Source organism: Triticum urartu, chromosome 3A (assembly GCF_056163025.1).
Source record: "Triticum urartu cultivar PI428250 chromosome 3A, HENAU_Tu73, whole genome shotgun sequence".
Classification (NCBI taxonomy): domain Eukaryota; kingdom Viridiplantae; phylum Streptophyta; class Magnoliopsida; order Poales; family Poaceae; genus Triticum; species Triticum urartu.
In genome coordinates, this window is record NC_141875.1 from 684,349,838 (window position 1) to 684,358,849 (window position 9,012).

Sequence of the window (9,012 nt, forward strand, 5' to 3'; positions counted from 1 at the left end):
GATTGGCGAAGAGCCCGCCTGACGTAACCTATGGAGCCTCGCCGAATCTTTCGGTTGGCCTGTCCCTGTCGTTGCCGATCTGACGAGGAGGAAGAAAGGAACTGGACTCGCACGAGAGAGAGTTTTTCTGCCGCTCAAACTTCGCAGCTTTTCTGTTATTCCGTTTCCTCACTTTATGCTGGTTACAACGAGAAGCAGTCTATCTCCCGGTGGACTCGCTATGATCCGAGATGGCCGCGCCATCCCACGACCCTGAGCCACAGCGTGATCATCCACCAGGAGAGACAAACCAGGAAGAGAGAGGGGAAGTGGACGAGCTAGACTCGCTCCACGATCTACGTGCATGTGCGGGTCTAATCTCCCATGCACACACATTATTACAATAACAGAATAAAGCAAAGACTAGCCTACACAGCCATGCAACGGGTGAGCTTATGCCAACACTTCTCCCCCTTAAGATCAGAGTGCTTTGTTGATCTCCATGACCCCGAGCTTCTGCCGCATCTCCACGAAACGCACACGCCCGAGCGCCTTGGTCAGCACATCTGCCAGCTGGTAGTCTGTCCGAACATGATCAACCTCCACTTGATCTTGCTCAATGCACTCCCTGATGAAATGGTATTTGACATCTATGTGCTTGCTGCGATCATGATGAACTGGATTCTTTGCCAAAGCAATGGCTGATTTGTTGTCGATCAAGAGTTTGAACTTTGTTGGCTCTTCTCCTTTCATCTCACAAAGAAGTCTGCTCAGCCAAAGGCCTTGACAGGTTGCCGCTGCGGCAGCCACATACTCAGCCTCACACGAACTGATTGCCACTACCTTTTGTTTCTGAGATGTCCAAGAGATTGGGTTCTCTCCAAGGAAGAACACATTTCCTGACGTGCTCTTGCGATCTCCCTGATCGCCTGCATGATCACTGTCGCTATACCCTAGCAGCTCACCGCTCCCCCTCGTACATAACGGCAGCCATAGTTCAGAGTGCCCTGAATGTATCTGAGAATTTGTTTCACTGCTGCCCAATGTGTTGTGGTTGGCCTCTCCATGAATCTACTGACAATGCCAACGGCGTATGTGATATCTGGTCTTGTGTGTACCAGGTATCTCAGGCTTCCAATTACACTGCGGTACAGAGATTGATCAACAGCCCTGCCTTCATCTTCTTTCTTCAGTTTCAGCCTACACTCCATGGGTGTCTGACTATGATTGCAGTCACTCATTCCTGCTAGCTCCAGAATCTTTTCAGCATAGCCACGCTGACACAAGGTGATCACTCCCTCAGTTTGCGATACTTCAATGCCCAGGTAGTAGCTGAGTAATCCAAGATCTGTCATCTTGAAAAGCTTTTGCATCTGTTCCTTGAACTCCAGTATGTGAGCTGCATCAGTGCCTGTGATGATGAGATCATCGACGTACACACCCACAATCAGAAATGAGCGCGCGTCCCCGCGTCTGTAGACTGCATGCTCCGGCGGGCTTCTACTGAACCCGAGTGCGCCGAGAGTGTGATCCAGTTTGGCATACCATGCCCTCGGGGCTTGCCGCAAACCATAGAGAGCTTTTCTCAACTTCAGTACATGAGATTCCTTCCCAGCTACTGCATAACCTGGTGGCTGTGACACATACACCTCTTCGCCCAGCTCTCCATTGAGAAATGCGGACTTGACATCCATATGGTGTACTTCCCACCCAGAGTGCGCGGCCAGAGCCAGGAACAAGCGCACCGTCTCCATGCGTGCCACGGGCGCGAACACCTCTTCGAAGTCTATCCCTTCTCTCTGTGCATATCCCTTTGCGACCAGCCGAGCCTTGTGTTTGAGGATCTTGCCTTCTGGATCACGCTTGACCTTGTAAACCCACTTGAGACCGATCGCCTTGTGCCCTCGAGGGAGTGAAGTTAGCTCCCAAGTGCCGCTCTCAGCGATCGAGTCCATCTCAGCATCCATGGCATGCTTCCATGCTGTATCTTCGAGCGCATCACCAATGTTGGCTGGTTCCTCGGTGCTCAACGGACACTGCTCCATTGCTTCACGCACGGCCTCCCCCTCAGTCTCATCCATGATGCAAGAGACACGGCGATAGCGGATGTCGCCAGTATCCACATCTCGGCGATTTTCATCGTGGCTGGGAGGCGTCGCCCAACGAATGTCTTTGCCAAGTGTGCTGGGTGTGGCCGTCGCGGGCGTGGACACCGCGGGCGTGCTCGCCGCAGGCGAGCCAGCTGTTGCAGAGGGCGGAGTCCCGGGCAATGAAGACGCTGGTGTCGCCGGGCTCCTTGGCGTTGGGGGCGCCGCATTCATCCCAGCGTCCCGCTCCTGAGTGCCATGTTCCGTGGTGTAGACCACGGCGAACGTTGCCGATGCCGGTGCGTCCGTGGCCGCGCCCGGAGTTCGCCACACCCAAGGCCTGTTCTCTTCAAAGATTGCATCACGCGTCACCCGTACCTTTTTGCTTGCAGGATCATAGACGCGGTAGGCCTTGGACCCATCTTCATATCCAACGAACACCATCGGCGTCGAGCGATCGCTCAGCTTGGTGATGCCGGGCCCGACGCTCTTGACGTGAACCATGCACCCGAACGTCCATGAAAAATAAGAACAAAAATCTCTACTAATAGCTGTTTAGAGTTTTCAAGATCATTCTTTCACGCAAAGGGCCTCCACTTTATAAACATCAACAACATATGTGTATTGATTTACACATAACATCGATTATTTTTATCTGATCAAACATGTATCCTTTGTGCGATGCTTATTATTTATGTGAACACTTATCCAAGTTAATTATAGCATTGACTTTATTTTTGGTCCTGCAGCTTACTGAAGCTGAAACTGAGCTGCAGCTTAATTACCGAACCTAAAGAAAATGAAGCCATTCAGGCAGAGCTGCAGTGTTGTGGCTATTTGGTATTCATGGGGTTAAGGAGGATCCGTGAGGAGGAAAAGGATTCTGAGCTATGAGTAATAACTAGCAACACTCAACCGTAGCAAAACATTTGTAGCTTCGGTGTATGACTGAATCTTCTGATGATGATTAGCTCTTGCGGTGTTTAGTTGTGATGACTACTCTATTACATTGATGAACCCTTAAAAAACCAGCTTTCTCGATACAGATGCAAACACGCATACATACGCATATACACTCACCCCTATATGTACATGCAAATCTGCCCCAAGGAGCACCCCTGAGAGATTGATCTGGCACATCATCTTAAGATTGGCGAAGTCGCCACAGACGTCTTTGTAATCGACGGGAACATCTCCTTCCACCGAACACACATCTCTAGAAGCCCAAGAATAAATCCAAGAAAATTCAAGGACTAGTGTCAAGTCTAGAACTTGACCACTGACGGGCTGCAGATAAAACTATCTTTCTAATTATTTAACCACGGGTTGGTTCGCAAATACGGAACCAGCTGACAAGCGCAAATAATATGTATGGCCTATATTGATTTTTTCTTACGGTGCACCTTTTGGAATTCATGAAATCTTTTTCAATACATTGAACATTTTTTATTCACAATTATTTTTAAAATATGTGATATGTTTGCAAATTCTAGAACACATTTTTAATTTCACGAACATTATTATTATTATTTATAAATATTTAATTCGTGAATATTTTTTGAATTTTATGAAAAATTGAATTATATTTTTTTTAATTCCTTACTCCCTCCATTTTTATATACAAGGCCACTATCAAAATTATAATTTACAGATATACAAGGCCACTAACACTAATCGATGCAAATATTAAGGTGTTTGCCTCGTAGTACTAGAAAAGAAGGACATTAATTATCCCTTGCATGCATGCGGGAGTGGGAGCATTGGCTTGATATGCATGAAAGAGAAGAATACACATTAATTTACACGGCAAACAAGGAGATAAGCTGGCTTGCAACATTGAGCATTGGCTTGATATGCATGAAAGAGAAGAATACACATTAATTTACACGGCAAACAAGGAGATAAGCTGGCTTGCAACATTGACTTAGAAGACATTAACATTTGCCTTGGTACCTGTATTATGGGTTTGTGGCCTTGTATACAAAAATGGAGGGAATATTGTTTTTTAAATGTATGAACATTTTTCGAATTCATGAACTTTTTTGATCTTGTGAACTTTTTATAATTCGAAAAATATTTTTATACTCATTAATATTTTGGATTTCGAAGCTTTCTCAAAAATCTTTTTAAAACCATAAAAATGCGTTGGAAACCAGACGCACGTTTAGTAATTAAGTGTGTCCTGTTCTTGGGACCATAGATAGCAAGTGAATCATTAGGACAATAAGTCACTCGGCTTTAGGATTTGTGAATTTTGTTTCTATTGGGCCATGAATAAGAAATCATATTTTTCTCCTTTTCAGTTAAGCAATGGAAAAGGTGCTCACTCTCATAAGTCTCAATAAGAATGTCCAATCAGTATCTCGCAATAATGTCAAATGCAATATCTCAATATTCTATATAGAACTCTTTATTCGGAATAACTAATCAAGACGAAAAAACTAATTAATGTATGAGGCCAATTATTAGATCTCATGTACAAGTGAAAATAATAGGAAAGGAGCAAACACTAACTACTGAGAAACATAATTTGGAGGTGATGATCTTTGAAACCCACTAATACCACTTTGTCTAACTACATGCTTTGGAATACAATCCAAATTGGTTGCTAAACATGTCATGTCTGAAATGTTTGTGCTTACTTATTTTAGTTTGATCACTATAGAAAGATATGCCACAATTGTGTGCAGGAAGAACAACTTGACCATGCAAGATATGCTTTTTACTGGTAGATGAGTATGGTGTTGTGAAGTTGTACTTTCAATGGAGTGGCCACATGGTTGAGTACCTGCTGCGGGCTTGGCATGATCACTAAACACATCCGTCTAGTCTAGCACATAAATCCTTAAATAGGAGGGGGGACAATCAATGCATTTTCTTGATTCGTGGCAAGCCTTGAGATCCTAACAGTCACACCGAAAAATCGTATATGCCTAAATAGTCCATCCACACTACTTATATTATCTTAACATGCACATGTGCCACATCATCAAAGGCCGATCATAACATGCATGAGAATTATTTTTTCATTATTAGGTGATCCCCACTAATTCTATTTATTTGAACATGGACATAAGCCATGCACACATGTCACCCCACCAAAGCCCACCCAACATTCATGGAAAAATTCATTTATATTATAATACATGTATTCAATAAATAATTTTGAACAGTACAATATATTATATGAGTTTGTATTTTTTGCATCTATTACTAATCCAAATGTTTCATACAACCAAATCTTATTAAAATGTATTGCAATATATCCCCACCACAACAAGCGGGGTATCACCGAGTTCTAATTAATCTGAACGCCGAATTGTAAGACATAGATGAACACTACTTCGTCTTCTTTGTGCAATCAGAGAACCACTGGAAAATGAAAGAGCCAAAGAAATCAAGAAAAGAGATATAGGTAGATTTGCAGCTGCCACAGAGGTAGGCAACAACGTCGTTGCGGCGCGAGCATGGTGGAACTAATCCATCAGATTTGTAGGTGATTAAAGAGGAAACCAGACTGAGAGAAGACGGGCGTGCGTAGAGCATGAGGTGCCGAGGATAGGACGTGCTGTGTTTTCAGACCAGTTGTGTTTTTTTACTGGTCCTGTTGTTGCTGGATGGGATTTAATTTCACGTGATTCTTTTTAGTGAAATTTAATTTCACGTGAGGCCAGTGGTATATAATTTCTCTCAACCTTTTCAATGTTAGCACGATGAAACAGTTTTGATTTTCTAAGCCATCAAATGAATGGCCAGATATATCTGATTTTCGTGGGATTTTCTCGTCTTCTCTTTTCTCTAGTTACCCCGTTTAGTACTTTTAGTATATATAAAAGATTTCTTGTAATTGACCCATGCCCCTTTTTTAACCTCGTTGTGTCGAACTCATGTGTTGCATTACAATCATATTACAGGTCTGAAGTGTGCATGACAGTGTAACCATCAGTTTTATTCCTATATTTCTAGAATCCGACGAATGAAATCAAGATGTCATAAAAATCCATCGTCGTCAAACTAAAGGATGTGCATGGTGAGATTTGGTTTCTTTTTTTATAGAACTGAAAAAAGATTTGATCTCGATGTGTGGTGATAGCCAATTTATCGAACCACCAGCCTTCCCTTATTTAATGCAGAACGTTGCCTAAAGTCTTGGCTCCATATATATTCACGTTACATGCATGCTATGCTTACCACACACCTCTGTTGCGGTAGCTCTCCTGTCAGATTGGTACAATAGCTCTTGCCGGAAAAGCCGCATATATAAAATATAATGAAGAAGAAGAAAATCCAATTACGAGTAGTTAGATACACGCAACGCTGCTTGGAATAGAAGGCATCAGAAAACACACCAGAAGTTGCACAATAACTGTTCACGTTACATGCATGCTATGCTTACCACACACCTCTGTTGCGGTAGCTCTCCTGTCAGATTGGTACAATAGCTCTTGCCGGAAAAGCCGCATATATAAAATATAATGAAGAAGAAGAAAATCCAATTACGAGTAGTTAGATACACGCAACGCTGCTTGGAATAGAAGGCATCAGAAAACACACCAGAAGTTGCACAATAACTGTATGGTGAACATTATGAATCTTTTGGGCTGGCTTTTCTCTTGGCACAGGCTACTTCTCTAGAAATCAACCTATTGGCTACTGACATAGAGGCCGGAGTTGAGTTGTGGCGAAGAAGGGAGAGTGGTAGACTGAAACGCTGAAAAAAAGGTGAGCAGGCGGGGGTGCGTGAGGGCGTGCCAGCACGGGGAACAGAGGCATCGACATGTCGCTGGCTCTTAGTCTCCAACCTCTCGTCTGCACCACGATTATGTCCATTCACAATCGACCAAGAGTTGAATAGGCGGGAAGCAGCAGCATCCGAAGCAATTGATTCGCTGGTGCCTCCTTGCCTCGTACAAGCCAACTTGGGCCAGGCCCAACATCTCTTATTTCTTTGTGAGCGCAGGCATATATAAATAAAGTGGCTGGTAAGAAGCAAGGCGCTGCAATCCCCTGGACCAGCTTCAGCGTCATTATCTTCCGTCTTTTCTGCTCAGAGTTTGAAACCGTCCGTAGAGAGCCACTGATATGCACAGGTGGATGCTACGACTGGCTCCCTAGCTACTTGCCGCCACAAATTCAAACCTCCGACAAAAGATGAGAAGCACACAGCGAATATACTGAACTAAGGTAGGAGGTGGCGGTATGCTTAAATAATGTAAGGTTGGTGGATGCATTAGCTATCCATCTACCACACATTAAAATCATATATTGTTCCTAGTTTAAAAGAAAGAACTTAGTGCGAGGTCAGGTGCCTTCTATTACCATCTATAGAGTGTATTGTGCCGAGTTGATGTTCTTTGAGTCTTCTAGTGCGAGGGAGATCCCCGAGGAGACCGAGATCATGACCACTGGGATTGTGAAAATGACCAAAAGTGATGTTTCTGAGAATCAGATTATGCAGAGGCTTAAGGAGTTAGTTCCAGGGGACTACCAGTGGGAACTTGTCAGTCTCGAGGCCAACATGTATAAGGTTGACTTCCCTTCTATTGAGGATTTGCAGAGACTTCTGAGTTTCGGGCTCTGCAGAGTGCCTGGCACAGAATGTATCCTGGAGTTCCATGAATGGAAGAAGGGTGAGCCACAGGGCAAGCCTCTTACTCAGGTCTGGCTACGTTTCTCTGGGGCTCCCTTCCTCGAAGCCAATGCAGGAGGCTCGGGTTGTTGCGAGTCTGGGTATCTTGGTGGGGAAAACTGAGAGAGTGGATATGGCCTTTACCCGAGCTCACGGGATGGCCCGTTTGTTGGTGAGTGTTCTGGATATTGAGTTTGTGCCTGATGTGGTTAAGTGGACATATAGGGGCGAAACATTCAAACTCGAGATTGAGTTCGATGATACCGAGCTTTTCGCTGAGGCCATCGCTGGAACTGATGTAGACATGCACGAGGGAGATGATACCTCTTGTGCTAAGGAGGCGCCATCGGATGAGGTTGGACGAGAGGTGTCCAACGGTTCGGGGACCGTCTCTCAGACGCCCAAGGGCGGAACATTGACATCCTCTTCGGTGCCGATGAATGCCCTGAGATTCGGGTCGTTTGAGCCAGCTTCTGCTCCTCCCAGACTCTGGAGTGACGGGATGGAGTCCGATGACGCGCTTGAGCGCACGCTTCCTCCTTTGGATTTTGATGCTGCTGATGGTCCAGTGCTCGGGGGCTCGGAGGTGATTGCCTCTGTGATGACATCGGTAGATGGAGGGGGGGAGGAGCTTGGGCAGGAGGCCCCTCTTTCTCCCGCTCTGACCGTTGTCTCATTCAGGGTGACGGAGCCGACGACGGTGGTTGTGCCTAGGGGAGGGGGCCCAGGGCAGGTGGCCTCGGCCCTCTCTTCTCTAGCGGCTAGGGTGGACGCACCACTTGTGGCGCCGGCGACTCCCTCCTGCCAGAGGGCTGAGGCGGGCGGGGAGTACGGGCAGGCGGCCCTCATTCCCTCCTCCTCTTGTGTGCCTGCACCCCAGGGCGTCGGTTTGATGCCGACTTCGACAGGGCCTTGGAGTTCTCCTCTGCTGCTTACGGCAGCTCCTGCAGTTTCTTCGAGGGATGCTACCCCGCAGTGTGCTCGGGGTGAGGCTGGAGGCCTTACTTCGTGCGGGGCCACTCGGGAGGAGGTCATCACATTTGGAGGGATTCCGGATCCGGTATCTGTGGGGTGGCGGATGAGCTGCCGCCTCCAGGATCTTCCGGAGGTTGACGACATGCAGCAGCGGGGCGCCATGCGGGCGGCCAGGCTTCGTGACATTGAGGTCACTACGGGTATGTCGGTCAACACTTCTAATTCCATATTGCATTTTTCTAATAATGAGATTATTAATAATGCAAATCAATTAGGAGTTTCACTAGGTAGTAATGATAGTGAAATCTCTAAATCTGTAAATGATATCCTGGATTTGGAAGC

The 9,012-nt window shown here is 45.8% G+C and overlaps 1 pseudogene; it reads right to left on the minus strand.

Moving 5' to 3' along the window:
• Positions 1–459: 459 nt before the first annotated feature.
• On the minus strand, positions 460–1,190 carry LOC147981579 (secreted RxLR effector protein 161 pseudogene; annotated as a pseudogene).
• Between the last annotated feature and the right edge of the window lie 7,822 nt (positions 1,191–9,012).